The sequence below is a fragment of the Camelus ferus genome, chromosome 3 (assembly GCF_009834535.1).
Source record: "Camelus ferus isolate YT-003-E chromosome 3, BCGSAC_Cfer_1.0, whole genome shotgun sequence".
In the NCBI taxonomy this organism is placed as follows: Eukaryota; Metazoa; Chordata; class Mammalia; order Artiodactyla; family Camelidae; genus Camelus; species Camelus ferus.
The window spans coordinates 22,127,319-22,154,069 of record NC_045698.1 but is presented as its reverse complement, the minus strand read 5'-3'; the positions used below and the strand labels follow the sequence as shown (position 1 = coordinate 22,154,069).

At 47.6% G+C, this 26,751-nt stretch overlaps 1 protein-coding gene across 2 annotated transcripts in view; it reads right to left on the bottom strand.

Moving 5' to 3' along the window:
- Positions 1-26,751, bottom strand: part of PDZD2 (PDZ domain containing 2) — a 342,111-nt gene that overhangs the window by 314,244 nt on the left and 1,116 nt on the right. The window lies entirely within an intron of this gene.

The window sequence follows — 26,751 nt, the reverse complement described above, 5'->3', positions numbered from 1 at the left end:
TTAAATACCATCACAGTAGGAATTAGGGCTTCAGGATATGAATTTGGGATGGGGTGGGTGGGGAGAAACAAATACTCAGTCCCTAGCACTGCCTAACCTCCCTCCTCTCTATCCCACACAAATCCTAATGCACAGAACCTTCCTGCTGGAAATCCAAGGGTCACATCCTCCTGCCCCGGTTAGGACTCATCTAACAGAACATCCCAAGCTCAGCCAGAATGTAGTAGTTCACACTTAAGAGCTGGAAATGCCTTCTCCCATAGAAACGTGGATACACGACGTGCCTCTGGAAAAGGGCTGGCGTTCCCACTTGAGATGTCCCAGTGGGGATCCCAGCTGCCCAATTTAGAGACCAGGATGGCAGTTCCTTGTCGCCCTCTCACTTCCCCACACTGGGATACCTTCTTTGAGTGACCTTCCCAGTCACTTTTTTCTCCCCACATTATCTTAAACCTTCTCACTAAGTGTGGAAAAAGATCTCCTAAGAATTTTTACTGTTACCAACAATAGGAAATAGACAATGGCGAAAAATAACAATGGGCAAGGTGACAGCATTTCTAGAAGTCTACAAAGAGTTCGTTACCAGAATAATTCCTGGGTTCAATGGTACATGAAGGGATGGCTCCTCCCACCTGCCAGCCTCATCTGCCTTGGGCTGTCCCTGTGCCATAACTGCAGCTGCATCTTTGGCTCTGAGAACCATGCCCTAAACCCTAGTCTGCAGAGACTATCTCCTCTGAACCTCCTTGAATTTCAGGTCAGCACACCTGGGCTTCTCACCTTCTATAAGGAAGGCTCCCTCTTCCTATTTTCCCCCTTTAAAACTCAAGTTAAAAAAAGAAAAGACTTGAAAGTGCGACGTGGGCTCTTTGAGGACAGAGAGTGCCCTAGTGAGATCCTTGTACGTATCAAAGGCCAACTCCGACCTGCTGTCACTCACAGAGGAAGGTTAACTCCTCCCTGGACAGGCAGGACAGGAGGCCCCCGGGCTGGATGGGGGCACTGGCAGGGGCGGGGAAGGCAGCAGCCACAGATTTAATCAACATGGGGAAGTAAGAGGGGATTAGAGAGACTGGTCAAAATTATGAGCAACTGTAGGGACACCTTTGAGCCTTTGGGTCCAACCAAAGCTCTCTCTTCACTGCTGTGACTCAAAAATGTGGTCCCCAACCAGCAGTATCAGCATTGCCCAGAAGCTGGATGGAAATCCAGAATCTCAGGCTCCTCCCTAGACCTACTGAATTAGACTCTGCATTTTAGCAAGCTCCCCGAGTAATTTGTATGTACACTGAAGGCTGAGAAGCCATGTTTAAGAACATCTCGGTCGGAGGTTCTCAAGCTGGGGAGATCTGGCCTCCAGGGGTCATTTGGCAATGTGTGAAGACACTTCTGGTTGTCACTGCTGACAAATGCTCTTGGCATCCAGTGGCTAGAGACCAGGGATGCTGTTAAACATCCACCAATGCACAAGGTAGCACTCACAAGAAAGAGTTATCTGGCCCCAAATGTCAAGAGTGCCGACACTGGGAAACCCTGATCTAGGTGAAAACAGCCCAGAGGACTGGATAGGAGGTTCTAGAACCTTGCTCCTCCAAGAGTGGCCTGCAGACCAGCAGCACTGGCACAGGAAGAGGCTGTTAAGTGCAAAGACTCTAACTTAACCCTACAACTATGGAATCAGGACCTCCAGGGTGGGGCCCAGGAACCCGGGTTTTAACAAGCTCTCCTCATGAACTGCATGCATGCTTTCTGCTTTCAGAATTTTGCATTGAGAAGCATGAGTGTAGACCATGGGTCTCTGCCTTTGGAATGGCCATCAGGAAAGGCAGGCACAGCCAGGTTGGCCACCTGTCCAGGATTTCACATCAGTAACAACTGCAGTCTGGGTTTAAAGAAGGGCCAGTTCTAGAAGATGTGGAGGGCAGTGGGGCTGGCACCAGCCTCTTTGCTACATAACTTCAAGGACAATGGCTTAGAGGTTCCAGCCACCGCTATGAGCACAGTGTGCCAGGTGCCTGGTCCTGATGCTGACCACAAGAGCATCCTGGCATGACAGGGCGCAGGAAAAGGAGAATGCAAAGCTCTCAGACAACAAAGGCCAGATGACATTTGACAGGCCATTACTTCCCTATGCCCCTGGGATGAGAATAAGGAAGATGTTGGTGATAGGGAACTATATTTAATATGTTCTCAGCCCTTCATTGTCACCTCCTCTGAAAAGCCTTCTCTGATTCCTCCAATGGAGTCATCATCTTTTTTTTGATGTTCTCCATTTACTGTGTTCATCTTCCCGCTGTCCTACTGTACTGTGAATTCTACTGATGCCCCTGCTCGTAGCAGAGTTGAGTTCCTTGAGGACAGGAATTACAATGTAGCAGATATTGTGGTCACAGCCCCTGGCACACCCTCCCTGGAGAGCACTACCCAGGTCCCAAACTTGCTCTCGGGTTCTTCTGTCTCCCTGCCTGAGGGAAGGGCCAGAGAGCCTACGCCCCCAGAAGCAACCTGCACCCAGTGAAGGAATAAGAGTGGGAGCTGGTGGACAGATAACCCAGAGTCCACTTAGCAGTTCTGAGGTGTGTTCCGTACAGTCTCTTAGAGACGCGTGGATGGACTGAGCACCCCACCCACCCCGGTCACGGCAGTAACCACATCAGCACATCCCTCCCTTCTTCATTCACCTCCCCACTTCTCACCGCGATCTCTGGACCTGAATGAACTTCCTGCATCTCAGCATCCGCTTGTCTCAGCATGTGCTTTTTGGGGGCACCCAAACTAAGACAAGTATTTTACTCACTGAATCCCCAGGATTTAGCTCACTGAAGCCCCAGTATTTAGCCATTTTCCTAACACAGAAAAATGCTCATAAAAATAAGTACTTACGGAAGTTGAATAAAAGTTCCAGTATGCCTGGAAAATCCAAAGATGATAGCAACCCCAAAATGAGTGAACCCCCCTCCACCCGATGGCCTGGGTGATATAATCTGGAAGACTATATCTACAGTTCTCCTGGTGTTTTGGTCAAAACTAAAAACAATAGTCTCCTGACTACAGTAACAATATAATTTCTCATCACTATGTACAAAAAGAGGAGAGCTCAGTGACTAGGAGTGCTAGCTCTGGAAATCGGCAGAACTAGGCTCACAGTCCTGGCTCCAGTACCTGCCAAGTGACCTGAGCCTCAGTTCGTCACCTGTCAAAGAGGAATAATAGTACCTGCTGGCAGGGTCATGGGGGGGGATTTAATGAGATAAAGGGTTTATCAAAGGATTGCTCTGATTGTACGGCCCATTTCAAGCAGCTGTCCTGTTCACGGCGGTGACAGATGGTAGCGGACCACCGGGAACATAACAGACACGCAGCAAACAGTTACTGGAGGAATGAGCGAAGTGATAATCCAAGAGTAGAATATACGAAACCTGCAAAAACTCCTTTTGCCAAAGCTCCTGTGAGGAGGAACAGGAATTTTTCCTGTTCATTAATCCTACTTCTGTTACTCAAAAGCCGTGGGAATTTAGGAAAGTCACTCAATCTGTCTGAAGCCCTCCAGGCACTCCCTGTGAGGCTTAGACTAGCATTAGATCATTCCTAAGGCCCCTTCCAGGCCTTCACTCCGAGGTGAAGCAACTCTTTGGAAAGGGCGGCAGAGCCTTTTCACACCTGGAGGCTGGAACAGAACAGGGAGCCGCAGGTGGGCCGACGTGCTCAGCCCCGGCGCCACAGACATTCGGGCAGGAGAGTCCAGCTGTCTTGTGCATCATTTAGTGGAACCCCTGGCCTCCACTCACTAGATGCCCCCAGCACCACCAGTGACAACCAAAAATATCTTTAGACATTGCCAGATGTCCACTGGGGCAAAATTACCCCTGCTGGGGCACTCCTGTGGTAGGGTTTGCTTCCCTTAGTGACCCACAGACCTGCAAAGCCTTGTGGTCCAGACCCAGCCCCACAAGGACGAGGTGGGTTTCCAACACTGCTCCTTTGTCTTTGTTAATCTGTTTTTATTTTTATTTTTAAAAAGCCTCCAAACCTCCAAGAAACTCCTGGGATGCTCTTTCTACTTTCCCCCTCTTATCCTTCATTCCCTACTGCCCCTCATTAAAGAGCCCGCCCTTTGGAAATGACCAAGCACTCACTGCAGATTTTGAATTATTCTGTTTTCCCTAGTCTGTCATTAGCCATATTTGCCTGCAAATAAGATGGATGTTTTTAAAGCTCATCTACTCGCAACCCAGGAACATAATCCCCTCCCAGGTTATTACCATCCGTTTATGACATTAGGAACAGCAGGAGACCAAAACTCCAAAACCCAAATGATCTTGACATGCAAATGCGTCATAAAAACCAAGCCACGGCAGAAGATTTCAAAGGATTTATTAGGAATGGAGCCGCTGTTAACTAGACAGTTCTGAGGAGTTTTCCAGGCAATGGGCAGAGTGGCCATTGTACAGCAGGCCAATTAGACCTGAAGTCCTCTGCTCTGAGTCAGGGCCCTCTCCTGGGGCCGGTGCCTGCCTGGTGGCGGGCAGCACCAGCGATCTGAGGACAGAAAGGCTTCCAAATGGCTTTTTCCATATGGCTTTTTCCAAACAAGGTCGTCTGTGTTCAATTCCTTCCTTTGCACCAAAAAGCAAATTCCGGTAAAGACTGGAAACCAAACCTACTTATCTGCTTGTATTCAATTACAGCAATGAAAAAAGGTAATTCGTTACTCTGCTCTCCCCACAGCAGAGCAGGGGTGACACTTTTCTCAAGTAGCATCACCCCCACCACCTCCTGCCTTTGATGACTTGTAATGGCCCGTCCCTGCTGCGGTACCACTAAATACATGCTCTGCCCCATCGCCATGGACCCTGTCCTTCTTCCTCTCTCAGGGCCCAAAGGTCACCCTTTCCACAGATCAGCATGGAGCTGACTCCTCATTTCTCAGGCCTCTGCTCTTTCTCATCACTTTCTCAGAGCAGCCTTCCGCACCTACACGATCTAACCAAGCCCCCTCCATCACTCTCCAGCTGCTTATCCTGCTTTATTTTTCAAGCGACATTTGGTTCCTGAAGTTACACTGCATATTCATTAGTTTGCTGGTTTTGTACCTGTCCTCCCCTCTCCTGAAATGTGAGTGCTCTGTGGGGCCAGAGCGTTGAATGCCTTACTCACCCCTGCAGCCCTAGTGCCAAGAAGAGTACAGAGCAGGTGCTCTGTAGGCTTGTGGTGAAGGAATGAAAATCTGTAGTAGGGCTGACAAATCACAAGAAACAGAGCAGACCACCTGGGAGACAGAGAGCCTCGGGGTCCCTGAACAGATGCAAGTCACGTGCTGCTCTATCCCATCTCAGAGATTTATTCTGTGCTGGGGATTCTTTGCCAGTCCTTTCCGTATCTGTGATTATCCTCCCGTAATATATTGGTCCAGCCCTGGGCTTCAGAAAAGTAAGCCTTCAGACCGGAGTGGGGAAGGACGGAGAAACGGACAGCATTCTGTGGAGAGCCTGTGGGGTTAACAGAATGTCCTTCCTAAACCATCCTGCTAAGTTTTTTCCTGAGCACCCAGCCCACAGGTCTGTTTTTAGGCCACCCTAATGGTAACCTCAGCAGTGCAGGCAACCTCATAAATGCAGGATCAGCAGGTCCCTTGGCATGTATGAACTTGTCAAGATAATCACAAAAGGCACTTTGCCTTGAGATCATTAAAAATAATTAGTATGAAAATATTTTCTGAATAAGGAGATAAGTCTAGCTGCAGGAGAAACATGCTCATTTCCTATATCCAAAAATTAAAACCCCATGTTCCTTTCTAAGATCCTGGGCCTGTTGAAACAGGAAGATGCATTCCATCCTTGCTTCGACCCAGGAAGGTTCTGCACTCCCTCAGGCCTCTGCCTGGAGATTGAGGCTGGCTACCCAGCCGTCTCTTTCTCCTCCTGGTCCCAGAGGATGCTTCCCCAGGGAGAGCCTCTGCCTTGATTTGAGTGTCCCACTCCTTAGCCAGCATTTGGACAACGTTCTCATTTATTCTTTAGAAATAAGCCCTGAGAAGCAAGTCCTGAAACCCACTATTAGAAGTGTAGGTTCCTGAACGGAGTAGGCCTGGAAGCCCCAGTCTACCTCTCTGCCTCCCAAGAGCTGAAGTGCTCACCTCCAAGCTCTCCGAAGGTCATAAAGGTACCTGCCTCCCTCCCCAATCATCTCATGCCTTCCTTGCCTCCCTCTTCTCCCTCAGTGTTCCCTGACCCCCTGAAGTTTACACCGTGGAAAACTTCCATTTGATTAGCAGGAGTGCCTTCCTAGGGGCTCTCAAATCCCAGTAAATAAAAACCTCCTGGCTTTGCCTCTCTATAGAGCCAGAACACATACATGCAACCTGCATGTGTGGTCCAGGAAAGGCTTCTTGGGAGAAATGCCTGGTAAGTTTGATGAGATGTTGAGTTAGCCAGGGGAAGGGCAAGTGAGGTGGGAGCAAAGTTCTAGAGAGAGGAAAGAGCATGTGCGAGGTCCCTGGCACCCCAATTCCAGGCTGGGTGCCTCTCTTCTGTGCCTGTGTATCCTGAGGGACCCCCACCAAGTACTTACCAGACAAGAGTGGAGACAGCCATCTAAACACCACAATCCCATAAAACCCCCTTCCACAGTGTAGACTCCTCACTGGGGCTACATCCGCAGCCCCCTCTTCATCCACACAGGGCTACGTGGTCAGTGATGAAATGTGAGGAGTGACAGCTTGCCACTTTCAAACCAATGCATCCCAGAAGAACATGCTTTCTCCCTCCTTCCCCTTCTACCAGTTGGAGGCAGAGTACACGGCAGCCCTAGGAAACAGTGGGAACGGTGGGGACACAAGATGGAAAGAGCACTGAATCACCACCTGGAGGAGAGCGACCTACTGACCAAGGACTCTTACATGAGGCTGTTATGAAAAAGAGATGTAATTCTCTGTTATGTTTAGCCTCTAAAACTTGGGGGTTTAAGTGTCATAGCAGTTAACATTACCCTAATACACAGACTAGGTAATCTTTATTTATTTCACTATAGGTAACCTCCTCTCGGTAGTAGGGGTCCCCATTATATTGCCAGCACCCAGCAAAAGGTGGATATTGAATAAACATTTGTTCAATGAAAACAGTCCACTGGATGAGAAGGAGGGCCTTCTGAGAACCCCTCAAATCCCAGGAAACAGAAAACTCCTTACTTTGCCATCAGGCCAGCGCACACACTCACTCACTCACTAACACACACACCACACACACACACACCTGTACACACATCCCTAAGTTTCCACACAAAGGCCACAGGCAGTTCACGGCCAAACCTGCCCCCGCTGTCTTGAGATTCATGCAACAGCAAAGACCATCCTAGGAATGACCCTTTTGAGATTCTCTCTCGCAGCATGGGTATCACACACAGCCAAATGCCGCAAAAGAAAACTGGAATAGGAAAGAAAAAGTCATCAAGAAAAATCGTCCAGATTTCTCATGATCTCACCCGTGAGTCAGATTTGCGTTCGGGATAACAAGTAACTGAGTAGACCAGAACAGTCTGTCTGTGAGATGTCAGCCTGCCAACTTCAACAGCGTGGAGAGGGCACACATCTTCAATTGGCTTAAAAGGACAAATCTAGTGCACTTGTTTATTATTTTTTGCCCTTAAAAAAATTCCAAGGTGAAACAGTCTCCCGTTTAAAAATAACTCTCTTGGAAACGAAGCTATAACTCTCTTTTAAACGCTGATTGCCAAGTATCTCCTTTTTTCCATTTTGTGCAGTGGGGAAAAGTCCTACAGCAGAGTCTTTGCTGTGTGACACTTAGAAAGCTGCCTCACCTCTCTGGGCCTAGATTTGTTCATTTATAAAATACGAGATTAAAATAGATCATCTCTAGTAGTTCACAGAAGAAATCATTGTCAGTGGACGGGAAACCGAATTTTTCATGCCTTGTAAGTCTTTTAATATTCATGGAAATTATTCCTAACAGAAACGGGTATTTTTTTTTTTATGAGCAGCTTAATTTAGAGGCACTTATTCATCTAGGACAGAACGGGAGGTCCACAGCGCTGCCGACGTGAGTGGGTCTTAAGTGGTGAGAGGCGGGAATGGGATGATTCGTTCTCAAGTCACTAGGCAACACGTGGAGCACTGAGCTATGGCTACGTCAGGACATTTTCTTCTTTTAGAGATAGGAGAGAATGTAAGAATCATTCAGCGCAGTTACTTCATTCGAAGTGTGAAGAACCTAGCATCTAAAGATGCTGGCTACCAAAGCTACACAGTGGCAGTATATAGGACTAGAACGGAGTGTTGGCTGCTGGTCCATGACTCTTTCCACTTGACCCAATTCTCTCTCCCAATCCAGCTTTGCACTTTCAACAGTGACAGTGTTTACACTGTTGCCACTCTGAAAAATTTCTCTGAGAAAAAAAAACACTGAGAGGGGAGCTGTTTATTCTATCCATCTTTAGGCTTGGGAGTTACTGCCGGATTTTATTTCCTCCATCCTTGCCTAACTCTCCGGCCCACAGACTAAGAGCTCTGAGTGCTCAAACAATAAGGTGTGGATCAGGTGAAAGATGGAGAGGTAATCATATATCTGAGCGTGTGTGAGAGGAAAAGGGCTCCCTAGAGTTCTGGGAATGGCAACTGACGAGGGCCACACGATAACCAGCCACAGCTTATCTGCAAGCCCAGTCTTTACAGCTTGGCTTTCAGGCCCTCGACTCGGCTGTCCCCTCGGACCTCTGCCTCTTGCCCAGGTACTGTCCTAGACAGACTGCCTTCCTTTCTGAAGCTTAACTGCTGTTTTAATCAGACCTCTGGTTCCTTCCAGGACAACGGGTTAGAGGCAAAAATGAAAATGTAAATATTTGCTTATATAGTCTTTCTACACCTCAAGCCAATCCCTCTTCCCCAAATATGTGGCATCTCCTCCCTTCTCCTCAAGGTCCTAAAAGAAAACCCAGGACGGCCCCCTTCGGCATTTGTCACACAGCAGGCTACCTCTGAAGCTGGGACCTGCACTAATTAAATGCCACCCTGAGCAAATGGAGGCATTAACCCTTTCTCATTCGTTCCTTTCCAAGCCTCTGGGAACTGGGAAGTGGTGGCCGAGGAAGAAAACCGCATTTGGGTGTTAGGCTTGCTCATTAAAATGATAAAGTGTCTGGAGAAATGGAGGGGAAGGGTGATAGGCGAATAAACACACAGACATATTTAAGAAGAACTTAAGTAAGCTCTGAATTTATTTATTTAGGCTCTGAGTCCAAGAATTGTTCCTTCCTATTATCCTCACAGGTCTGCCTGCATCAATGAGGGCACACAGCTGACTACCCGCAACTGAACTGGAGTCTGTTTCCAATGCCAAATAGAAGGCAGTGGCTTCACAAAGACAGTGAGCTCTGGGGGGCCTGGGAGTCTGCCTGTGAGGCCTGGCCTCCTTAGGAAAATGGCTTGACCCTCGAGCTTCTGACTCCTCGTCCATGAAATGTAACTAGTAATCTCCAAGAAAGCACAAGTGAGATGATGGGGACAAAGGAGACAAGAAGAACCTATTAGCTGCTAAATTAAATCTCAGAGCTGATAGAGGCATTAGAAGTCCCCCAGCCCAATCTTGCAACAATCCTCCAGCCTCTGCTTGATGCCTGCAGTGGAGGGAAATCCCCTGCCCCTCCAGGCAGTCCACGCTGCTTTGAGACTATAATGGCTAGCAAGAATTTTCCCACCATGGAGCTGTATCTCTGTCCCTTAATTTCAGGGCTTTGGCCTTTGTTCTGGCTTCTGGACCAGAAGTGAAAATCAGGCTTAGCAGTCCTGCACAGGAAAGCCATTGAAAGACTTTATCTGGCCTCCCAATGGCTGAGAGTTGCAAACCTCCCACATGCAAATACACAGAACCACAGCGAGGTGGAAGTGAGTCCACACTTCTGTGGAATCACTGGCTGAGGGGGTACCACTGGCCAAGCCAAGGAACAGAGCAGAAGGGACAGCTTCATATGGGAGAGGGGATGAGCTCAGTTTGGGACGTGTTGCTCTGGAGTGGCTGAGGGTTGCCAGAGGGAGATGGTCGGTAGACCCTGGCCATGGGGGTCCCAAGCTCAGAGGAGAGTAGGGGCTAAAAGTACAAATTTTGGAGGGATCGGTATTGAGGTGATGGCTGAAACTGCCCAGAGGGGAAACTAAGAACACCATTGTTTAAAAGGCCACCATCAAAAAAAGTAAAAGGGAATAAACGTTGTTGCAAGAATAAAGCCCCCCATGGAGAGGAGCTCAGAGAGGAGGTGAAGACTAGGCCTCAGCTGAAGAGGTAGGAAGAAGTCCCGGAGAGATACGGTAGCAGAGAAGCCAGAGAGCAGTGCTGCAGAAAGGAGGAACCACTCAGTGGGTCAACTGGAGTAAGTATGGAAATGTTTCCATTGGGTTTGGATGTCGAGGCCTCCTGTGGTCACGACAGGGGAATTTCAGCAGAGGACTGGGAATGGAAATCAGATTGCACAGACCACTGACAGATTCACGTGGTATTCAAGAAGTGAAAACAGCCAATGCAGACCAAATCTTCAGGTAATTTGGTTGTTAAGGGTATAAAGGCAGAGGGGACTTCATTAAAGAGGGGTATGGCTTGCACATGGTGGAGAGGGATGGCTTATAAGCTGGGGGAGGTTAAAGACAGGGGAAAGAGTGTGCTGGTTACGTATGATCGTTACACTGAATCTGGGGGAACTGTTCGATCAAAGGAGGGAAGTTCTCTCAGACACAGGAAAGAAAGGGTGCAGGCGGGATATGGAAATAGTTCATAAGTGCGGAAGCAACATGAAGGGAGTTTCCATTGATTCTTTCTCTGAAGACAACTTTAAGGTCCCCAGCTTGGAGGGAGCGGGGGAAGGAGAAGGTCACGGGTAGGGGTTAGAGGGAGGGGAAGAGTAAGAGTAGACAGTGCAGGGTACAGCAGGGAAAGGTCCTGGGGACCCTGCAGAGAGACTGTGCACTTGTCCCTCAGCCTACATGGCTGATGAGTCTAGAGGCCGTTATTCAGCATGTGCATCAACCCAAACAGACGGTGGGGTTTTTCTCTTTCACAGAAAGACTCAGCCACTGGGACACAGAGGCAGAAAATGCAGGTGGTTGAACTTATTTGGTGCAAGGATGTTGGTCAGTGGGGACAGAAAAAGGAAAGGAGAGCGAGTGTTTAGCGTGTTGGCGAAGGAGTGGAGGAAGTGATGGTCCATAGGGGCATGGGCGGGAAGAAGGACTTGGAAGGCAGCCATCACCTTTACTGCACATCTCTCTCATCTTGGACCATGGCCTCTGGATCTGTTACTTCACACCATGTGCTTCCCAGAGCAGCACACAATGGTCTAGATGTGTGGGACTAGTGCAGATGGTCAGCACTGTTTCTGGGATCCTCTCACATCTGGGATTTACACTTACTTAACAGTCACATCACAGGGTTGATGCACACTGATCATACAGTCAGATGAACTCCCTAAATCTTCTATACAAAGACTGTGGTTACAGCAGGTTCCCAACTGTCCTGTAATAAATGCAGTTGGTTTTTCAGACATAAGTGAAGGACCTTCACTTGAGCCCTTTGCTGATCTTGCAAGATGTGGCCTACCCTGTAAGTCAGCTTAGATTCCGGTTCTGGTGTCAAATAAGGTCACTGTGCTTCCCAGATCTGGGTCGTAAGCAAATGGGATAAACCTGCCATCCACATCTTTATTCAAGTCATTGATAAAAATGTTGAACAGGAGCAAGATAAATCCAATGGCTGAACTGTGTCTGACTCTCACTGCAGAACCCTTTCTCTGGATGGACGCTAATCCATCAATCTCTTTGCCCGAGAACTTAGCCAGTCAGCTACAAATCACCACATTCTGCTACTGTCTACTCCACGTTTCTCCATCTTGCCCACAAAACTATCACAAGGGACCATCCCAACACCTTGCTGAAAAATCCAGATACGTTATGTCAACAGCTTTCCTATGATGTACTAGTCTAGTGACTTTATCCCCACTGGATAAACACACGATGTGCTTTTCTTTGCTGTGTCTTATACACCTACAACCAGATGGAAATTGGTTTATGACATTTTATAGCTTTAAAACATTTCCTGTCTCACCATGACATCACTTTCCCCAAAGGTGTTAAGACCTTAGTGTCTAAACCTTCCTCCTGCCCTGGGTTAACTTGATCCCCCAGGCTGCCAATGTGAAGGGCGTTAGTCTGATAATGAGACTATAATAGAAAAGCCACTATTTCACACAGAGGGAGGGAGCCCTATAAGGTGCCCCCCCCCCCCTTTGCCCTGGTCACGGAGCTTCCTCCCAGCCACCCTAAAGGGCAGTTTAAATTTATTTCCTTGAATCTGACTTTGAAAATAACAACAAATGTGATTACATCTAAGCTTTCTTGAGTGTCACTTTCAAACAAGATACTGAAATCCTAGGATTTTAAATCTTACGAGCTATATATTTAGATGCTTTAAAAAAAAAAACATAAGATGAGAAAGAAATACACCAACAATAACCCAGAGTAAAAACTGCCAGGGTGTTTATGAAGTGTACAGTCCCTAATTATGCAAAGAGTGACACCCTTTCCCCTCAGTAACCCTCCTTAGAAGCTGCCAATACATTAAACAAGAATAGTTTAGCCAATCCATCAACATCGGTTTACAGCCTGCTGCTGGGGACACAAAGAGGTGAGAGATATGGCCATGAGCCCTGGGAGAGTTTGCAGTCTAGTCTGGGAGGGGCTGAAAACAAAGAAAGACACTTTGACTGAAAGGTTCACCAACCAAGGCAGCATGTGCTGGATGCCAGGAGAAAGTGTGCCAGACGTTCTGGGAGAGGCTGCCAGCTGGAGGGTGGGGAGAAGCACTCTTCAGGGAGAATGAGACTTCCCCTGGGTCTTAAGGGATGGACAGAACTTAGGCAAGGGGTGGAGGGGAATTTTGGTTGGGTGTGCGAAATAAATGTGTATAGCCCATGCAGCTGAAAGAATTTAAGCCAGATCCAAACACCCTCTCACTTTTCAAATACAGTTGTAGGGGCACTGGTTCCAGGACCCCCATGGGTACCAAAATCGGAGGATGCTCGAGTCCCTATGTATAAAATGGCATAGTATTGCATGTAACCCATATACATCCTTCCTTATACTTTAAATCATCTCCAGATTACTTATAATGCCTAATACAATGTAAATGGTTGTAAATATTGGCAAATTCAAGTGTTGCTTTTTGGAACTTCTGGAATTCTTTCCCCCAAATATTTTCCATCAGCGGTTGGTCTGCAGATGCGGAACCACTGATAACACAGATAGTGAGGGTTGACAGCATACAGAGAAAACAGCCTGCTGCTCAACGGGAAAATTCACAAGGAAAACCCTCTCTGCAATAGGGAATCTGTGCCTCCCAAAGTTCAACCAAGGTCGGTCAGGCAGGGATGAATGTCCACTATATTCACTCCAACATGATGCTCCAATGAAAACCCTAATATGCTATCACACACAGCACCAATTTCAATAAAACCATCCCCTGAAACTTAAGTTTTGAAACTAATGGATTTTCTAAGAATGCAACAACATATACCACAGAGGGAAAATCCTGAGTTAAAAAAACAAGTAGTAGTTTGCAACCCTGGCTTCACATTAGAGGTAGCTGGGGACGTTCAGAAAATACCAATGCTTGTGCCTGTCCTACCAATTACAGCACAACCCCCGGGAGCATCAATATTTATATTACAAATACCAGCGATTCTACTTCATTCTCTCAACAAATTGTTTCCTGCTGTTATGCCAAGCCTCGTTCTAAGGGTCAAAGATAGAAGAGTGGATCAATTAGACTTCCCCCTTCAAAAAAATAGCCTCATAAATTCTACATTGCAGCGGGGTAGAGCAGGCAGGAAGGCAAATTAAGTCAGTCAAATATGTAAGTTTAAAAACTGACCCAGTGCTAAGGAGAAAATGAAGTTGAGAAATCTCGAGCTGGAGCAGGGTGGCCCGGAAGACATCACCAAAGGTGACATTTGAATCAAAACATTTGAATCAATGAAGTAGCAACTCAGCTACCTGAAAGAAGAACCCGCCAGGCAGAGGGAACAGCAGGTGTGGCGGCCAGGAGGCAGAAGAGTGCCAGTGTGGCTGGGGCTGAGAGACAGAGCTATAGAGACGGAGTCAGGGAGGACGGGAAGGGGAGGGCCTGGTAAGTGAAGTAATGAGTTCGGCTTTTACACTGAGTGTGATTCGAAGTTACTGGGAAAGACAGAAGAGAGAAGTGACACGATCTGATTTATATTTTACTAGAATCATTCTGGCTGCTCTGTTGAGAATATGCTACGGCGAGGGGAAGGGAAGAGAAGGCAATCGAGCAATTCCTAAAATAGTCCAAGTGAGAGATGAGGACAACCTGGATGAAGAGAGGCAATGAGGCACGTCAGATTCTGGGTATACACTGAAGAACTAACCAGAGACAAAGCATCTGGAAGGGGCAGGGCTGGGAATCAGGAACTTTAGATGTTAAAGCCTGAGATGACCGTGAGCAGAGATGTCAAGGAGAAAATGCTATATGCGATCATGCTGCATGCAAGTGGTACAAGACAGAGATGTGCTGGCATGAATTCTTGACTTACAGATGGCATTTAAAGCCATGAGAATGACTGACATGACGGATAGTGATCACAGAAAGAAAAGACAAGAAGTGCAAGTAATGAATCCTGGGCTCTCCAGCAGTGAGAGATCCGGGGAAGAGAAGGCAGCCAAGAAAACTGGGAAGAAATGTTGGCTGTTGGGCAAGGAGAAATGTCTGAACAGTATGATGTTCAGAGAGCCAAGGGAAGGATGCAATTCAAGGATAAAGCAGGGATGAACTGTGTGCATCAAATGCTTTGAAGGAGTATGGAAAAGGCTCAGAGTTGGTCCTTGGATTTAGCAGCAGAGACGTCATGAGTGACCTTGACAGTGTGTGATGTACAGCAAGGTGGTGAATCACTTCTCTAGGAGGTCATGTTCTTGGACATGGCTTAAAACATATTGAATATCTGTCTTCCCTAATAGGATCTAAACATCTAGCACATAGGAGATCTCTATCCGATTTACTGAAGAAATGATTGGGGATGTACCAGTGTATTGTTCATGAAATCATGTAAAATGATCAGTGTGTAAAGTAGAAATCTTCCCACTTTGAAAAATACTGTTGATGGAAAGATAACTCTTAAGACACTTGTATCAGAAGACACATCTTCCTATGCATCCTAAATTATAACTAGCACTGTTTCAGACTTCCCAGCTGCCCCAATAGATTATAAGTTTCTGAAGGGCAGGACCACTTCAGACTTCAGGGATTTTCATGGGTTAGCTGTAGATATGACCTGAAGTATGTAGTCCAGGTTCTTCTCCCCTCAGACATGCTGGTCTGACACTAGTTTCATTCATTAAAAAAAAAAAAACTTTCATAAGGGATCTTCTGTGGTCCAGGCACTGCACTGGGTGCTTGAGTCATAACATCAAACAGGACGTGGTTTCTGCCTGGAAGAACCTTCCAGTCTAGTGTTTCCAGCCCACAGCTGACATCAACTCAAGAAGTGGCTCTGGCTTCACATTAGACAGCAGTTGACATTCCTAACCAAAGCCACAGGTGATGGAACACAACGTGACACCGCCCTGATTCACCCAGGCCTAGATACAGATCTATCAGCAAATATGCCAAGGGGGTCCTTAGCCAGTTCCAAGTCTCCCACAAAAGCAGAGTTCAGGAGGCTTACTATGTTCTTGAAGCAATGTTTTCTCTGTTGTCTCTCCCCCATCTCAAAAGATAGTTAAATAATTTGATGGGATTGATAATTCAAGGCAATCTGAATTTTATTTATTTTTATTCCCCATGCATTAAATGTGACGTGCATATATCTTTTCTGTATGTGGTACGTGCTAAATAAATATTAGTTGGTGGGAAAAAAAATTATGGTTTACAGCCGTGAAAACAAAGTACAAACTCTAGGAGAGAACTGAGCATCACTGCTAATGCTACCTCCTTCAATGTTTGTTGAGATTTCAATGGTTTCATGGGAAACTACCTACTTCCTATCTGCAGGACCACCATTGTTAGCAAAGTTTACATGCTGTGTCAAGACGAAGATAGGGAGTAATGGTTGAGAAAGGATTATGAAAAATAGTAAGTTCAACTATCCTAGCATGCAGATTCCAGCATGGATTTTAACCAGTGGAAATCCAGAAGCACATCATGGTCCAGCAAATGAGAATGGTGGTGGGTGGCGATATTCCACCTGAGAACAGCACACGCAATTCCACCTGGGCTCCCTAGTGACTACCCACCTGCCTGTTAGCAGAAGCAATGAGCAGCTCTCCTTTGGCTGACGATAAAAATAAAGGAGACAGCTAATGAGTGACATTTTACATGCACAACCCTCTGGGCAAAGTTCTGGTTACCACAGCAAACCCCATTCATGACAGCAGAGGCAAAGCACTTGACATATCAAATGGCCAGAGTTCTGCTTTCCTACAGGAAAGTAGCTATATTTGCCAGACCCCCTAATCAGCCACTATAATACTTTCTACAAATAAAAGCCCAACACACATTTGTGGGTCTTGGCTATTCTCACAATTACTATTTGCCTGAAAGAGTGGCTTTTTGTCTGATGTTTACTTATCGGGATGCTGATGTAATTCTCAAGATGGAACTTATTTTTAAAAGGAGGTCCAAGGGCAGGGAAGAAAACAAATCGTGGCTTTCTCCTTTTCCCCAGTCTGCAACATTGGCAGAAGTTCCTTTCAGCTCCACATCTGGCAAAAGGCTATCCTTTGGCCTCTTCCATCACTGGCCCAAAGCTGGTGACACAGAAATAGACCAGTCTTTTAGCAAGACCCAATGCAGAGGGTCTGCTATCAACCAATCTAAGAAAGGAGTCCACGTTCTCCTCCTAGGGTTCTATCAACTGGGAGGAGACAGGGGGGCAGGAAAAAAAGCAAACTACAGAAAACTGTTGGCATGTAAGGGAAACCAAGAGGAGAAAGACCTCTGGGCTTCTAATGAATGCAAACAAATCCCTCCATTGCATTCTCCCCGCAGAGACGATCAGGGTGCAACCTGGTCATCTCTTGCCATTTCTGTAAGCCTTCAAGGAAGAGGGTTTAAACCATTAAGTCTTCAGATAGATCAGAAAATGTCTTGAGACTAAATGCCCAAGTGGAGAAAAAAAGAAATGAACTTCTTAACTTCTCAAGCTTAAGCCCCAGGGCCAACTTTTCAGGGAAACAGTACACTGAGAATCTGAGTAAGTATATTTCTCCCCTTTGTTGTAACAATCTGTGTCCTGGGGTCATGAGCAGAAGAATTAATTAGTAAACTCAGAGCCTTGTGGGGACCTTAGGGACCCTGGGCACTTCCTCCTTCTCAGAGACTCTATGGAATAACCATTAAGAACACAGGCTTGGGAGACAGAGATCTGGATTCAAATTCTTGCTCCAGCTCTTAATAGATGTGCAACCTCAGGCCAGCAACTTAAGCCATTTGAGCCTACTTCTCATCACTTGAAAGACAAGGATAACTGAGATCAGCGCCGGAAGGTGGTAAGTGCTCTATCTGGTCAACAGCTATTCACTGAGTTCCTGCTGTATACTAGGCACTGTTGTCAGCACTGGAGATACAGCAAACAAGACAAGGTCCCTGCTTTGACAGAGCTGGCATTCCAACAGGTGAGACAAACAATAAGCAAACGAATCACAACTTGATATCAAATGGATCAAGAGTACCATAATTGAACACCTGGGGTGACCATTTTAGATTATATGGTTGTGGATAAGATGGTCTATGAAGATTTGGAGGAAGAAGCTTCCAGGAACAGGTCAAGCCCTCCTCTGGGACACAGCTTGGTATGTTCCAGAAAAGACAGTGCGCCTGGGCACAGAGAGTGAGGCCAATGAGTGGGAACAGAGGAAATCACCCAAGAGGGGCCCGAAACATATTCAAATGGCAATGAGAAACCCCCAGGTTTAAGCTGCAGAGTGACAGGACTTGATTTGTGTTTTCAAAAGACACCTCTGGCTGCTCTGAGGAGAAAGAACTAGAGGTCAAGGGTACTTTGGGGAGACCCAGTTAGAGGACCAGTGCAGTAGGGGTCCGGGGACAAGTGTGGCAACTTCCACCAGGCGGCTGCCATGGAAGTGGGGAGAAGGAGGTGGACACTGCAGGAAGGGCCAACAGGACTTACAGGCTCACTGCTGAGGGTGAGGAAAAGAGAAGAATAAAGGGTGGTTTCTAGGTTTGAGGAATGAGTCTTGAGGGGGATGGTGGTGCTACTGAGATGGGAGGAGGAGGAGGAAAGAGCAAGCCTGCGGGAAAAATATCCAGGCTTCCATCTGGATGGTGCTGGGTCTCAGGAGCCCATTCTGCAGCCACGTGGAGATGTCAAGTTGGCAGCGGGGCAAACAAGTCTGGAACTCAGTGAGAACCAGAGACACAGACTGGGAGGCAGCATCACACTGATGGCAGATGAGGTCTCCCCAGGAGGGAGAATAGCTGGCGAAAAGGATCCAAGGTCAAGTCCTGGGGCAACATCATAAAACAATGAATATTAGTTGATGTTGGTACAATTTTCAGTAGACTGAAACAGGAGAGTGTTGGCCAGTAACTGTTATCAGCATCTTTGTATCCATCTCTCTACCCACCCATCCTGCCATCCATTCATACCACAGTCAGAGCACATTTACGAGAGGTAGCAGGGACTACAGATGGTCCCTGACTTACAAAGTTTTGACTTAACGGTTTGCCAACGTCACCATGGTACCAAAGTGATACACACTCAGTAGAAACTATCCTTCGAATCTTCTTTTTTCATTTTGAATTAGTTCTGCTTTATTAACTGTTTGTAAGGATCAGAACTTATAAGCAGCAATTTACTTAACAAGTCAAGTTGAGAACCTGCACTGAATTTTGGATTTTGATCTTTTTCTGGGCTAGCGATAGGCAGTTATGATGCATTGTCTTCAGAGGCTGGGCAGCAGCGGTGAGCTGCACGTCCCAGTCAGGTCCGTGATCATGGGGGTAAACAACCCTATGCTTACAACCACTCTGCACCCACACAATCACTCTGTTTTTCATTTTCAGTACAGTATTAAACATGTTACGTGAGATGTTAACACGTTTTAACAAAATAGGCTTTGTGTTGGATGATTCTGCCTGATGTAAGCGTTCTGAGCACATTTGAGGTAGGCTAGGCTAAGCTGTGAAGTTCGGTAGGTTGAGTGTATTAAATGCATTTTTGATTTAGGATATTTGCAATTTACGGTGAATATTATTATGATGGGTTTATTGTAATTGGTAACCACACTGCAAGTCGAGGAAGATCTGCAGTTCAAGGACACGAGCTCTGGAGCCAGGCTGCTGCACTTAAATCCCAGTCCCACACCCCCCTGTAACCTTGGAGAATTTGCTTAAACACAATGCATCCCCATCGCACCATCTGCAAAAAGGTATACACTGGGTTAAACAGTGGCTTCGAAATAGATACGTTCACATCCTGGTACCTGTGAAAATGACCTTATTTGCGGATGTACTGAAATTAAGGATCTTGAGATGAGATCATCCTGAATTATCCGGGTGGCCCGAAATCCAATGACAATGTCCTTAGAACACACACACACGGAATAGAGACTTGCAGACATAAGAGAAGACACAAGCACACAGAAGAGACTGTGATGTGGAGACAGAGATGGGAGTGAAAATGCCACAGGAGTGGTGACAGTCACCAGGAGGCTGGAAGAGGCAAGGAAGGCTTCTTCCCAAGAGACTCCAGAGGGAACAAGGCCCCGCTGACACCCAGTTTCAGACTTCTGACCTCCAGAACCATGAGAGAATAAATTTTGTTCTAAGCCACCAAGTTTGTCATCATTTCTCACAGCAGCCATGCTGCTGGAAACAAACACAGGGGTCATAACAGCATGGACCTCACTGGAGGGTGATGAGAATTCAATGAGTTAATATGGGTGAAGTATCTAGAACAGTGCCTGCCAAATAGGGAGCATTGGACCAGTTTTCATTTTTATCCCCAGCCTGAACACTGCTGGGCCCTGAAGAGTTGGGGGAAATGGCTGGTCAGCTTCAGAGACCCGCAAGAGAAAGACAGTGCCCAGGGTGCTGAGCAGGTGAGGGACCGGAGGGTGGGACTGGTGCTCAGGTGCCATGTGTGATCCCAGGTACCAGACACTGCTGAGCGCTGCTCCCCAGGGTCAGCAGTAAAGAAGTCCATATGCCTCACATCTGCTCAGATTTTCAAAGACGAGTAGGCGGTCCAGCGAGGGGTTAATGCAGTCCTTTCTGGTACCTTCCTGCCCTCGCGCCATCCCACCGCCTGCTCTCTCATGAGAACCCATGCTGATGAGGACACTCGGAGCACATTTTCTGGGGACAGCTGTCTCTTCTTTTAGCCTAATGATGCTGGGAATAACGGTGACCAGGGCGGGGTAGGGGCAGAGAGTTGGCAGTGGAAAACTGTGGAGGAAAGCGATGCCACATGTGTACGCTGAGTGATTTTTGTAATAATATTTGCATGGCTGCTTTAGCCTTAGAAGGTGATTTTCTTCACCAAGAGACCCACAAGAGCTCACTCCAGTTTTACCTAAATCTCTCTAAAATACACTGTGCCCAAAAGGGGGTGGGGGTGGGGGATGCAACTGAAACACAGCTTAAATCAGACATTCGATAAATGTCTATTGGCCAACACAGAAAGCCATCAAGTTTACTGACATCTTGCTTTATTAATATTGGCTCCATTCTCATCTTCATCCGTGGAAGAAATGTTCAAACATTAGAAGAGATTCTGCGATTATATTTGATCACATGTGTGCAAATATAAATAGTGTCTGAACCACTTCATATTCTTCAGGAGTGAGGGCATTGCTGGGGTTTCAGACTTGTTTACACCAACCCAAGAGAGCACGGCTAACAGAGAGAGGGGCTTGTGGAATACTGAAATTCCAACGCTATCCCAGGACGCACAAACAGGACAGGTAAGTTCACACTAGAAGCCATCTGCAGAGCGCTGGCCTCTAGTGAAAGGGACAAAAGAGCCAGTGTTCAGTCCATCTTCCCCGCCCAGGTACCCCAAGATCTCATTAGGAGCGATGGTAGCCAGACAGGGCCCTAGGGGAGCAAGTCTCCCAAGCTCTGCCTCCCCTCCCACGACCTTCCTCGAATGCCCGGAGGCCTCCCCCGTGAGGCAGCCTAGTCCCCGCCACCTTCTACTGAGAACATCATGATCCAAAATCACCCTCTCTCCCAGCCTCCTCCCAGCACAACTTGTATTCCCTCAGTGGGCAGGTCTCGGCTGGGATTCCACAGCACTGAGGTATGGTAGGAAACCCACTCTGCACTGCATCCGTGCATATTGATTTTTAGCAAAGCAGGATGATCACCCTTCAGAGGCCAGGACGACAGAGTGTGTGTGTGTGTGTGTGTGTGAACTCGGACGAGTCAGTGGAGGTAGCAGAGTCAGTCAAAGTCAAGCGCAGGCAAAGCCGAGTGCTGGTGGCAGGTGTTGAGAAAGAGGAGACCATGAGTGGCTCAGTCCAGATTCATTTCCACTCCTGCCAAAACCCTCAGAGGACTCAGTCTGGAACATCGTTTATTAAGGGCCACATACACCACGAAAGCCCCTCCTCGGAGGCTGTTCAAACACCACAGATCCATTCTGGAACGTGCTAAATTTACTTCAACCTGAAGGCAGGGGATTGGATTATGCTTCTTCAGGGATTTGCAAATCCTTCAGAGTATGTGAATTTTTTTTTTAAATCCTCCTGTGGATAGCTAGACATTTCAGGCTGCTTAAGGCAACAAAACTTCCCCTATCTCCTTGCTATTATTTCCTCTAAAGCTGTAAAATCAGTGTGGGCAAAATTAGTCCTCTTTGCTGTAAAGTTAGTTCCCCAAATCCTGCTTCTCCAAAACCCTTTCACGTGTCCTAGAGTGCTTGATGAGCCGCAGAAACACTTGAAAACGTAAAAACAAGTAATCCAAGAATAACCTAATCAGCCAGATGTTCAGTGCTCTCTGGTTTCATTAGACTGCTTCATAAAAAGAGTTAATTCTTAAGTTTTGATTTTCTGCAAGTTAATAGCCCAGTCGCTGTTCATGCAATGTAGGTAATGTAGGCACCCCAAAGCCAGCAGCTCTCAGAATGGGGGCTGTTTCCGGGCCCCTTTAAGAATGTGGGGTGGGGTAGGGGGGTAGACGCTATTGGCATCGGAGAGAGGCCACAACTGGGGGGCAGGCCTCCTCCAGGCAGCTGAATAGACTTGAAAGACAAACGTCTTCTCCACACTCTTAGTGCCTTAACAAGCCATCTCTCGGCTGGGCTGCCTTATCAGACCACAAAGGGCCTCTTCAGCTATTGAGTTTTCAAACCGTAAATGCTCCCAGTGTTTTCTTGGACACACTTGTAAATAGAATGAATGCTGAGCTCTTTAGATCACAGGCAATTCAGATCTGAATCAGATGCTCTACCTGGTTTCCAATCCTGTCTGCCCGAAGCGCAGAAACCAGAGACGTGGATTCTCTCCCAAGTCCATCATTTTTCCATTTCTCAATATGGATGTTGTAAGAGCAAGGATTAAGTTTTTTAAAATGTCATAAAGGTATCTATCATTTTATATGTAACCTATGCATAAGATCAAAGGGCATCATATCTAGACCGAGACCACCCAGGTGGAAAAATAAATCAAGAATAATCAGAGAATGTATTTTTATACTTCTCTTTCCTTAAAAAACAATCCTGCACATTTTCCCCAAATATTTCATTTGTCACACAGCTACTAAGTCTTTACAAAATCAAGTTAAGCGCTGGTTTTCCTCCCCTCTTTATGAATAAATGAGAATATTTATCTAATCTTTCTAAGTATAAGGACAGATCCATTAATAAAACCAAGGAGGTACGCAGATTTTTTTCACGCATCCTCATCCACCTGCACCCTGCAGCAGCTGCCACTGAGACAACAGTGCCCGGATCAAGCAACTGTAGACTGTGACTCCAGCTCCAACTGAACTGGAATGAGGTGAGCACTTTGCTTTCCTGGGCCTCAGCTTCCTGGAATGCAGGAGTTAGCAAGTCTGAACATCACCCCTTCCAAAAACCACTGAGGAGAGGGAAGACTATCCAGGGTCTCCCTGCTTTGAGACCTGGCAACTTGACCTTTGCAGAAGAGAGGGCCAGGATACATCTCCCATCCAAAGCTGAGAGAAAGCTGCAGTCGAGTCTACTGAAAAGTCCCGCCTTCTACATTCAACTGGGCTGTTACTGACTTTGGCAGGGGTTTATTCATGTCTTAGCACGCTGTCAGAGGAGCCACTATGTACCAGATGCTGTCACGGAGACACATACGTATCTCAGTACCTCTTTTTACTCCTCCTAAGAATAATCCTGTGAAGGAGCTATTCTACCAGTTTTGCACACAGGGAAACTGAGCGCCCAAATTTTGAATGATGTGGCCAGTGAGACGTTCTCTGCACTGAGAAGATTCCGGCCAAAGTCTCCAACCCCAATTCCACAATCCTTCCTTTCCCCCTTGACTGCCCCAACCGGTGCCTGGAGCCAGGTTCACCCTCCCCCAGCAGGCAGCAGCCCTCCAGCCTGTCCCCTCAAGTTCCTAGTGCCCCGCGGTGCCCTCCTGCTTTCGGCAGGCAACCCTCCTGTTTACCAAGACCAAAACCGCCCTCCGCTGCCGGTTCTCTTCAGCACCTTGCCCCACCTCTGCTCCTCTCCTACCTTTCAAGGAAGCCAGACGCCCGCTTTCTTCTTTCCCTGCACCTGCTCTAGTTCATCTCTGGTCTCTTCCTTCCCAAATACTCCTTATCTTGTCTCTGTTCTCTCCCACTTCTCTTTTGTTTACTAAACATGCCTGGGAGGGGGAATTGGGGAAATCTGAATACACCTTCCCACAGTGCTACCACCTCTTCAAACTACTCTCCTACTATTTTTAACTGGCTGGCTTCTGGATCCGGTGTGTACGCCCCCTCCCACTGCCTGGGCAGTTGCTCTCGCCTTGGTCCCTGGCAACTTGGCTGCCATGACCACCCTTTACAGACAATGCTCTCTGCCTTTCCCATCCTCCTCCTCCTGGGATGCTGGCCCTTCTCAGACATTCCTGCCTGCACCTGTCCGCCCACCTTCCTCAGGGGCCTGCCTGCCTCGCAATCTACTTGGTAGTATGGATAAAGTTTGAGAGCACAAGAAAGAGGTTAAAAACTATCGCATCTACAAGCCTTCCCTGTTAAAGAGATTCCACCTCTCCTCAGGTTTGGTCCTGACCTTGTGGGGGCCTGTCTTCTTTGGGATGTTTCCCCTTGTGGGTGGTGCAGAAGGAGGGACGTGGGGCCACCTACCAGCAGGAACAGCCCCTCCCACCATAGTCTGTGTGACTTAGGCCCACGTGATCGAGGCCAGGGGAGAAAGCACAGCTCTGTGTGACCTCGTCCAGCCCACCAGCTCAGCAACTTCTGATTCAGGATTGGGACAACCCCTGACAGGACCATTAGCTGGTGCAAGGGAGTTGGGGGTGTCTGGAGTGTGGCCTCTGACTCCCTCCCTGTCTCACCTGAGGAAGTTGGGGAGTGATGGGTCAAGGCCTTATCTGGGCGTGAATAAGATAAGGTCCTAAAGAGACAGGCCCAGAGCAGCATGCTGAGTGTGTGCAAACGGGGCTCTGTAGGGCGACAGCCCAAGGGTAGGACTGCTTTACATCTCCCGGGAGAGAGGGGGGCAGAGAGTTCACGGATGAGGAGGCCTTGAGCTGGATCTTGAAGAATAAAGAACAGTTCATCAGGAGGACCCAGGCAGAAAGATATTCCTAGGACCTCGCCCTTCCCAACACGACCCCAGAAAACCAGCACTGGAGAGGCTGAGACTAACACAGGTCGGGAGCACTACAGCTCGTGTGTGTGTGTGTGTGTGTGTGTGTGTGCACGTGTGCGCGTGCGCGTGCGTGTGCGTGCATGCGTGTGTGTGTGTGTGTGTGTGTGTGTGTTAGGGGATATGACAGAAAAGAAGTCTGAAGAGGAGTAGAGGATTTGGAATTTATCACACAGACCCTGGGAGCCACTGACAGGTTTTACAAGGAGAGACAGTCAGTAGACCCTGGTGACTGATTAGATGTGGAAGAAGTCAAGGAGCAATCTGAAAGGATTTCTCCAGGTTTCTGGTTCATTGAATGTTCAAATTCCAGACTCCCTATTTCAGACAACTGTGTACTCATGCTCCGCACCTGCAGGTGACCTTTGATTGTCCCTCACTCTGAGTCTAAGCAGCGCCCAGACTTCAAGTCCATGTCTGATGAGCCTTTCCTTTCTTCCTAGGCTGTGGCCACCCACCAGCTCAGACCTCCATTACGTCCCTGCCACCCACCTTATTACCATAACCTCACCAGGCTCCCCACCTCCCATGTCTCCCCACTCCCAGTTCTTCCTGCAAGAGGTCAGACTAGTCATCTGAAAGCACACAGCCAACCACGACAATCCCCTGCTCAGCAACCCCTACCAGCAGCAGAACTACGTACCTCCAGGTCCTCGCTCAGCCTCTTCTTCCCTCAGACCCCTAAGAGTCACAAACCTACCTTAGCATCAACCTCGCAGCACGCATCTTTTCTCCAGCTTCTCTTCCAAGAAGCCTTTCAGACCCCCTCAATCAAAAGTGGCTTCTTTCTCCTCCATACTCCCAAAATGTTATATACCTGAAGAGGTACTGTATTCATTAAATCATCTCTTCAGCCAATAAATCTAGGGTGCGGATACATGCCATGTGGGCACTGGTTTGCATCGGACCTCCCAGTATATGTATCTCACTTCTCCTGATAGACTGGAACTCTGACAGCAAGGAGGGAGCCTCTCTCGCTTATGCACATCCCCAGGAACCCCTAAGCCCCTGTGCACAGCAAACTACAGGTACTCCAAAAATGGTTGAAATGAATAGAGAAATTATAAGTTTCCTTAAATAGTAAACTGCCTTAAGTGCATGCAAAATCAATTTCAATGATAGAGAGTTAAAGTAGAATTCAATATTTTTCCAGGAGTGTATTAGCTATGTCAAGGGAGGTGCATTTGTATACTTTACCTGGTTCTGATTCTTCTCCCAACACCTGCCATCCTCCTGCTCCCACATCTGCCCCCACCCCCCAACCACTGGTGGTTATTAGTGGAGCAGCGCTCCTTGGCTCATTCTAATAATGGAAGAAGGAACTGATGAAGCTAGAACTACCACCTACAGCCAGGGATATGTTCTGGGACATTCTATTCTGTCCCCACAAACAGCCGTCCCATAGCACATCTGCCAACCTGTTCCTACCTGGCCTCCACTCAGTAGTCACAGACCAGAAAAGCTGGCCAATAGCAGTACAAGGACCTTAGAGCTCAAGTTCAGAGCAGACTGAGTTGGGGAGGACCAGCAGCTCTGAAAGTCTAGGGCAGGGGGCCAGGGGCCATGGCTCTCAGTAAGAGCAGATCCAGAGTATTACTCTGCAGACACACTCGGCAGCTACCTCCACCATGATTTGTCAAGGCAAACACATCCACCAAAGCACCCTACCTCTGTGGGAGGCAAGAGGTGGAGCCAGCTGCAGGAGACAGAGGCAGCTCCTTCCCCCAACACTCCTCCACCTCCAGTCCCAGCGCAAGTCTGCAGCTCTGGAATGCCCTCGTGCCTGCCATTCCAGTCTCTGCGACCAGCCTGTGCCAGACCTTGTCCTCTTCACACTCCAGTGTCCCTTATCAAGGTCTC